We start from the raw sequence: 9424 nt of genomic DNA, 5'->3' as shown, positions 1-9424 counted from the left end.
AGCCATCTATGTTTGCACCCTCACATACAGGGCTAATATCGGTCTCAAAGTGATCTTACTGCTGTGAGCACACTAACATTTGAAGGCAATCTTGATAGGAGTATCTGAATTTTTATCAACTCAGAGCTTGTCTCATCTCAATTATGATGGCTGGACAGCAAGAGGATATTGCAAGATTTTAGCAAACTGTAACTATAAAACTGTAAAAAAAAATACTTGAATTTTGAAAAGTTAAGAAAATATGTCCCCAGTCCCCAATGGAATTATGCTTTGGCCAGGTTTAGTTTGGCACAGCAGCAATGCACCTGGATAGAGTTTGGGATTAGAAGGGACTAGTCCATTATCATTTTAAAGCTGTTCTCTATCCACCATTATGTACTCACTCAGACAGTTTGGGGTTATGGTGTTGAGTGTCTTTTCCGAAGAGCAAACAAATATTCTTTTCCAGCAGATCTAGAGACATAAATTGTAAATATGCAGCAGCCCAAATATGTCACCACAAATATGCTGCAAAGGGCAGGGGATGTCTCTTTTTATAAAGTCACTCTTTTTTTTAATTCACTCTTGACAAAGTAAGCCTTGTTTTTAGTGCGGTTTTATTTTGAATTTCTAAATTATCCTCCAAGTGAAACCCCATAGAGAAGAAGTGCAGAAGTGTCTTTGAGCAAGATACCAGATCTCTACCAGCTCCTGGGGTGCTGGCCTGTACCTGACCACAGACCCTCTACTTCTCCCCTGACTTTGTTAGGCAAGAGGGTAAAAGAGTTTCCTTGTATGGATCAATAATGAACCAGGTTTAGGGTGCACACTATTGCAGTTTGCAAAAGAAGATGAAATGTGGAAGGAAGCATGAGAGGAGGAGGAAATGGCAGCCGATGTGGGGGTTCTGCAATGACCTATGAGTAAAACTGAAGACATAAAGAACCACTGATACCCCCCGCCCAACATCAAGGCTTCAAAAGCACATAGTACCCCTCCCCTAAACACCTACACTCCATGTCCCTCTCTGATGATTGACACGTATATGAGTCATGTTGGTGGCAGGTCAGTGTTATTCATGTTGAAGGAATAAAATGTTCTCCATTGTTCTTATTTATAGATCATTGCCTGTGCTGACCACATTTTGATCCTGTGGTCATTTTGGTCACCACACAACAAACTGCAGTCTTTTTTTTCTTTTAAAAGGTGCCACATGGCATTTTACCATCCATAGATCCCACTGTTGACAACAAATGGCCTCTGCACTGTGTTTTACAGTGTAAACTACTGAGATGGATTTGGAGGGAAATCTCCTGTTTATATACACATCATTGTTACACTGTCAGTGTGTGTGTGTGTGTGTGTGTGTGTGTGTGTGTGTGTGTGAATATTTCAGTGCTTACAAATGTCTGCAAGTGTTCGTATGTGTTTGCCTGTCAGCAAAATCTTCTGAGGTTACACAGGACAAATCAGAATTTAGAATTTACAACAGTGCCCCAGGTGCATTTTGGTTGTAATGGCTAATGTAAATCTTTCTTTTTGGAAATTCCAAAAACAACAGAGACAGAAAACATAGAGAGAAACAGTTGGTCAGTGCCCTGTTCAGTCAGTGTGTAATTTACATTACAAAAACCATGCGTCTCACTTATTACCAGCTAAGCTATGTGACACAGACATGTGTTTGCACAAGCACACACACATGCGCATTTGATGTTATATAATGCAGCACCATAACCCTAACAACCCAAACCTAAGCCTCTTTTACAGTGAAATTGCTGAACACATGACATCAACACTTGAAAATGATAGTGTGTGTCATACAGTTTTTTACAGTTGGTACCTGCATGGTTCAATGCTGAGTATGTGTCTTCAAAACTCTTCACACAGTCAACACAACAGCAACAACATGGACCAAACTGTGACGACATTTGCATTGTTTTCACAAAAAAAGCCTCCAATGACTACAGCCTTCATATTTCCTGGATACTTTTCTCACTCAAGCACAACAAAACTCTGTGGACCTGTAGTCCATTTTGCAAATGCTTACACACTCACTTCAAAACTGAACATGTATTCATATGGGCAGAATTTTGCCAAATCATAACCACACTGAAATTCATCTATATTCGACCTAAAACAAGAAAATTTGTCAAAAATAAAGCCCACTGAAAACTTTCCTGCTGCATTTATATCACTAGTTCTTGTAAGATGAACTGTAGTATGTTTGATACACATTTCTTACACTATTACACTAACAATTAAAAAATAACATATACACAATAAAAAAACAACCAGAGGTCACAAAGTGAAGTACTACTTCAAAGACTGCCATAAAAAGATGCATCATGTTACCTGTTGTTATGTTTCTTTTTCTGATTGACACATGAGTTCTTGTGTTTGAAGACTGTCATTAGGCTTAGAAAGGAAAAAGGAGGTTATGGATGTTTATGTGTGTGTGTGTGTGTGTGTGTGAGTGTGTGTATGTATGTTTTCCTTCTTATTACCTGGTCACGAGTGGCTATTATATTTCTGACCTCTGACCCCCTTACGTAAGCTTCCGTATTTACTACACTCAGACCTTTTCACAGTCCCTCAGTGTGTAGCCAGAATTTCTGATATTGCCAAAATATGAATGTGTTTTGGGCTGCTTGCCAAGATGTGACTCAGAGCTGGCTTTTAGGTGATATAACACACCCTGGAAGCCATATTAGACATCTTCAGCTCTTGTGCAACAATGGCTGTGTATGGCTCATTGAGATTTTTGAAATGTTTTTAATGGTTTAGGCTTGGCCTCTTAGTTCCAAGTAAGGTACTTTTACAGTTCAGCATGCTGAAATATAGAATTACATTTTATACAATAGTATGCTTCCATCATTGTGGCAGCAGTTTGGGGAGGGCCCTCTCCTGTTTCAACTGCCTTAGCAGAAGAGTGGAGGCAGCTATAACAGCAGAGTAATGTCCATGGCTTTTGAATAAGATGTTCAACAATCGTATATGGGTGTAATGTTTGGGTGTTTACTGTACACACTTTGTTTGGGTGTCCTCACTATATTGGCAGTGTAGACTATCTTTTAACTAATGGAAATAATGGAAAAATCATGAATTTATTTTCAGATCTGAAAACTTTGAACAGATCAGTTCTCTGCCTCTGCCTCTAATTTTATTCTAAAATACCAATGATGGAAGGTGATCTTTGACCTTTTGTACACAGAGGCAGGAAAGATGTGGATGCTGAGAGGGACAAGTTCACTAAAGACATATTTCTTCTATTTTTTCAAAGACATGTCAATACATTTTGGAAGGGAATGGAGAAGTAAATGCAGTGTTAAATCAATCAGAGTCAAGAAGGTGAAAAATGCTGGACTACTGTATTGATGATTAGTGATTGGATTTTGTTTTGGTGTAGTCTGAGATGCCTACAGTAAATGGCGTTCTTTGTCTGTTCAGCCATGGTGGATGTCACTGTTAGACCTACAGTGTTCATCTTTTGATTAGAAAGCAGCCCATTTTGTGTCCTCAGCCACTGATTTAGAAACCAACACAACTCCTAGACGTTCCCTACATATTTTCTCCCATTCTCTGACTCCCTCACTATGCATGCAGACAAAGGTGAATATTCCATCATTTTCCCACTCAGTTTAACTGCTGCCTTTGATACCATCAATCATGACATTTTACTTGATAGGTTACATAACTGGGTTGACATTTCTCATACAGCTTTAAACATGTTTCCTTTGTATTTGACTAATAGATATTTTAAAGTTTGTATCAACAATCATGTGTCCTCCTCAGCTCCCCTGCTGTGTGGAGTCCCTCAGGGGATGTTCTTTGGACCAATCCTCTTCTCTTTATACAGGCTTCCTCTGGGTCATTTCAACTGCTTTCAAGATGATTCATATCACTGTTATGCTGATGATACACAGTTTGACACACTGTTTCTCTGCCAAACCCAATAATAACCCGAACTCAACTGTCCTCCCTCCATGATTGCTTAGCCACCATGTCTCTTAATTTCTTCAACCTAAACCCTAAACCCTAAACCCCAAAACAGAAGTTCTTTTTATTGGACCTGCTAACTTTGCCACTGCAGTGGATCGGTTTATTGATCTATTTCACTCAAATATCTATTCTATCACTAAGAATCTTGGCATCATCTTTGACCACTGTATGACTTTTGACCATCATTTTACTAAGCTCATCCAGTCCTGTTTTCTTCAGTTAAGAAATATTGCAAAAAATAGATGTATCTTGTTTTCTACAGATCTCTAGGTATTAATTCATACTTTCATTTTCTCCCATCTAGATTATTGTAATTCCCTCTACATGTGCCTCAGTCAAGCTGCTCTAAATCGTTTACAGTTGGTTCAAAATGCAGCTGCCAGGCTATTAACTAGAACTAGCCATCTGTCCCACATTACCCCTGTTCTTGCATCCCTCCATTGGCTTGAACTACAAGATCCTTTTGATAACATATAAGGCCTTGCATGACCTTGTCCCCAGTTACATCTCTGATCTCCTCGTTCCTCATTCCACTTCTTGACCACTCCGATCCTCAGATCTCAGCCTTTCATCCAACTCCTACTCCAACTGCAAACAAAAAGTGACCGTGCCTTTGCAGTTTTAGCCCCAACGCTCTGGAATCATCAGATTTACTGAATCCTTGGACTGTGTTAAGAGCAGCTTCTAAAAACCCATCTTTTTAGGCAAGCCTTTTTATAGATCTCCATTCCTGTATTATGTTTTTCTTCACTTCAAGTTGGTCTGCTTATCATTGTGCTGTGTTATACTGTAATTTATTTGACCTTTTTATGTATTCATTTATTTATTAATTTATAGTTTTTATGTGTGTGTGTGTGTGTGTGTGTGTGTGTGTGTGTGTGTGTGTGTGTGTGTGTGTGTGTGAAGCACTTTGTAACTGTGTTTTAAAAATTACTATATAGCTTTACTTACTCCCCACCTCCCGTCCCTCCAATTTTCACCCCGCATGTAAGAATATTCTAGCTGAACTTTCCTCCACATAGAGAATCGGGCTCTGGAAAGTTACTTTCAAATTTCTTGTCTGTTCTTGATTGTCTGAATTTGTCACCCTGATCTGCTGCCAGGATTGTACTGACGATGGGGCCGACCAGGCATGCTGTCATTGCATCAAGGGAGCTTTGGACCTAATGTGTCCACCAAATGCCATATGTGACATAACAAGTGATGTAACCCACTGGACTGCTCCAATTCAGTAGAACATTATTTTCATAAATGAAGAGGAAAGCACAGTGTACACCTGCAACCTCGAGGCTCCCCAGCTGGCTGTTACAGCAACAGCAACATTGTGGATGACATCATGGTTACATAACATGAGTCAGTGTTTGGTTTGATGGTAACACAGGGGAAACGATGATTAGGTCACCAACATCTCTAGGTTTGTTGGGAGTGTTGATGTGCACAGTATATTTCATGTCAAGTAACAATGAAAAAAGAATGCAAACATGACATTTCTTTCATTCCAAAGGAAGCTGCTCTACCAATGCAAACACTGAAAATGTTTCTGAGACAGGCCCCATGCACACAAATGACACAAAAGAATCTTGACAAAACTCTTGGTGGCTAGTAAGGTATGTGATAGTCAGGGAATTTTTGCATAGTTTCATAGGGTATGGATGCATATGGAAAAAGTCAGATGGAACACAAAGCGAATTTTCGCCTCATGTCATTCACGCATATTTGACCACTTTGTGTTTATTTGCCCCAAACACCCGAAATACCTACTGTACAGGTATAGGTAGCTGTAAGCTAGCCAGCAACAGACAGACCGACTGTGTCTGTGCAGGTGTTTCTCTGTGTTTGTGTTCAGTTCAGCTTCTGAATGAACTCAGGACTCACCACAATCTCATGTTCTTTCTGTTATTTCCCTCCAGTCTCTCCACTTTTTTCTCTCCTCTCTGTATGTTTATGATTCATTCATAAAGCTTCGGGATACAAATTTTATGCTCAAGTTGAAACATTTTCAGCTTGTGCAGATGTGTATGCGCTTCTATTCAGGTCTTTGCATTGACTTTGTATGTAATTGTGGTGCGTCTAAAACTCACTTTGCGTTCTGTCTGAACACAGTTAGGGCACCAGGGTATCATGTGACCTGCAGTTCATACAGTGGCTACTGTGCTGAAATCACCACACAATGAAGCGCTGTCCTTGGACCTTTGTCAATGGACACTTGGTTACTATTATATTATTATTCATTTCTAATTTCAACAGGCAAATGTTGCAAATTCAGATGTTACAAATGTAACAGTTTACACTTTTCCAACAGCATAACAAGAGTAAATGTGACAGGAAATACAACACTTTCCCCTCCACTTTTTCCTTTACCTTCTTTTCCTTCTTTCTGTCTGTAAGTGTAGTTACATTTTTAATATAATTAATAAAACATATTTTAATGAGCTCTTTAGAATGATTGTTTATAGCTGAATAAATTGAGAAAGGGATACAACCCCATCAAACTGACTCTGACTATTGTACAATGTAATAATTGGCAAAATGTTACCTATTTTAATGTATTTCTAAATTGATCAATGGTTGAATAAAACTGGAATCTGTACAGTAATTTCTTTTCTGTTAATATTATATAGTATGTGTGGGAAAAAAATGAATACATGTTATCTCCCAAACACAACAGAGCTGTTTGGATGTAAAAAGAAAAGTGAAAAAGAGATATTTTCAAGATAATTGTTTGAAGAAAAATTTTGGTTTCACTTTTGACCCATTTATAGGAAGACTTAATGTTATTTCTATAATAGCTACCACATTATTAGATGACATCTTTAGCAGCTACCACAGTAAGAGGAACAATTTCCAGTTTTCATCAGCTCAATAAATCCCTCAGAGGGATTTGATTTATAAATACCCTCAAATCTGATTAATGTAATCATTGTAAGTGGCCTTAAGAGGCTTTGGCCTAATTGTGTTCATATCTGACTAGCTGAACAATAACAGAGGGAAAACTGATATTCAGGCAAACCTCCCTTACTGATGTGAATCTATCTACCATGCTGACCCACTTTCTGCTCCTCTATGGGCTCACAGCCCAGCAGTGTCAAGGGAGACAGAGTTCACCACCTTATTTGCTGGGATGCAGTTCAGCTTATCTGCATGCTTATCCCTTGTGTATGTGTGTGTGTGTGTGTGTGTGTGTGTGTGTGTGTGTGTGTGTTTGTGTGTGTGTGTGTGTGTGTGTGTGCTTGTTAACAAAAGTAAATGTTTCATGTAGATATCACCATCATCATGGTTTACCACCGATTTCCGCAAAAGTTGAAAGCAAAGGATACTCCAAGGCCTTGAAAGAAATCTAAGATACACGTTTTAATGTAACACAGAGGCACAGAACAACTGCTTTATATTAGAATGAATCAATAAAATGAATGTCACGCTGTTTACATTTCAAATCAAATAAAAATTCAAGAACTATACATTTGTTCTTTTCACAAATAGGTAACTAACTCATTAAAGAGAAAACAAGAATCCATGTACAGTATGCACAGTACATAAATAAGTAGAGTGAATAATTCTGGCCCAGTTGACAAATTAACTGAATATGTAGGTTAAATAAAGATACATTACCAACATGCGGTAGATTAAGTCTTGAATTAATATTTCACGGTCAATGTAAAGCCTGCCTTTCACTGTCTTATATGCAACTCCAAAAAAGCCACTTTTACTCTGTATATAATATTTAGCTATGATAATAACAGCATGATAAACCATCACTAATATGTACAGTAGCAGCTGCTAGTCTGCTTCATCAGGACTGTGTGGTTGTTGTTTCATCAGATTTGATAGACAGTGGCCTGGCAACAACATAAACAACACCCCCACTCTGTCATCAGAGTTTGATTTAAATGTTGCTAAATCCTGATTGGTGCATGGGAACGTATGACATCAACTGTTTCCAACTGAGACTCGCCCACCTCAAACTAATGAGAAGAGCTCAAAAAAAAAAAAAAAAAAAATCTGAAATCTCTCATGAAAAAAACAAGATTGTAACTTTGACAAAGAATGTTGAGTTCATGTAGGAGCGCATTACTCAGTGTGAGAAGCTGATTCACAAAATAGGTTTTTAGGGACTTTAAAGCATACTGACTAACCATATATTCATACTGTATGTTAATTTGCATTATTTACTTCCATCACTCAGATGTGCACAGAAGCAGACAGAAACAGTGCAAACTGCAGTGCCATGTGTATGTGTATTTTTTTGCATTTTTAAAATGAACTTTTGAGTTGACAAGTATACAGTATGTGTTACGTTGCTTTTATTTGAAGATATCACTTTGAAATAAGCAATTCAGTTTTTACTAAATTAAAGGATATCACTGGCAGTTTTCTATATTTTTCTTATTGTCAACAAATCTCATGTTCAGAGCCAAACCAACAATGAATTGATCCTACTTACAAGTATTGTGTCTGTATCCAAAGCCTGATAAATCTTATTCCTCTGTGCTGCAGACCTCCGCTATTATCCAAAAACTATTAAAAACACATCAGTGACCAACACTGTTGCATGTTACTTTGCCCCGAAGAGTTCTGGGCATGATAGTTAGAAACAGCTCCAAAGACTAATAATAGCGATCACGTTGTCAGTCTCTGGAGAGTAGTTGCTTTTTCAACCCAACATGAACTGAATAATGATCTGTGTAACCTTGATTCAATGAACAGATACTGTATATAGATATATAGATACAGTAATGTAAAACTATAAAATGCCTAATCAATTACAATTTTTTTTAAATTTTTTGAGCAATTAATATTCTTGAGAATATGAATTGAGAATAAAAATGTAGATTCATCAAAAGCTTTATTTCATGTGAACCATTTCTCTGTACCTCAAATGGCTCATCTGTAACCTTTAAAGTCTATTTATTTAGTATCAGTCAGTTTGATAAATCATCTGATATCAGCTCATTGCGGATGTCTAAGTGTCTGTGTCAGCTGTTAAGTAACAAGAAACTGTAAGTACAGAAATGAAAGCCAAATAACTGTAAAATCAACTATAAAATAACCAGCTCAGTCCACATCTTCAAAAATCCTAAAAAAGAAAAAACAAATTCAATGGATGCTTCTCAAAAATGTTTATGTTCTGTATCTCTCTCAAATATCAGTTTTGGCCCCACAAATCCAGTCTCAGTCAGGCTCATGTTATTTCTGGCTGTTTGTGTATGCCTACCTAGAATAATATTGTTTTGAAATCAGATTTTTCATTCTTCTCATTCAGACATTTAGATAAATAAACAACTTACACCTTTATAAAGATCAAGCTCTACTGTAAAATACAGTGAACCCAACTTAAAACTCCTGCTTGATGATGTATTCATCTTATGGTGCATTAGTTCACAATAAATGAAACTGAATGAAATGTAACTATGAATTTATTATTTTCAATACAAACATTAACAATATG

This window comes from Thunnus albacares, chromosome 11 (genome assembly GCF_914725855.1).
Source record: "Thunnus albacares chromosome 11, fThuAlb1.1, whole genome shotgun sequence".
Classification (NCBI taxonomy): Eukaryota; Metazoa; Chordata; class Actinopteri; order Scombriformes; family Scombridae; genus Thunnus; species Thunnus albacares.
This window is presented reverse-complemented; position numbering follows the sequence as displayed.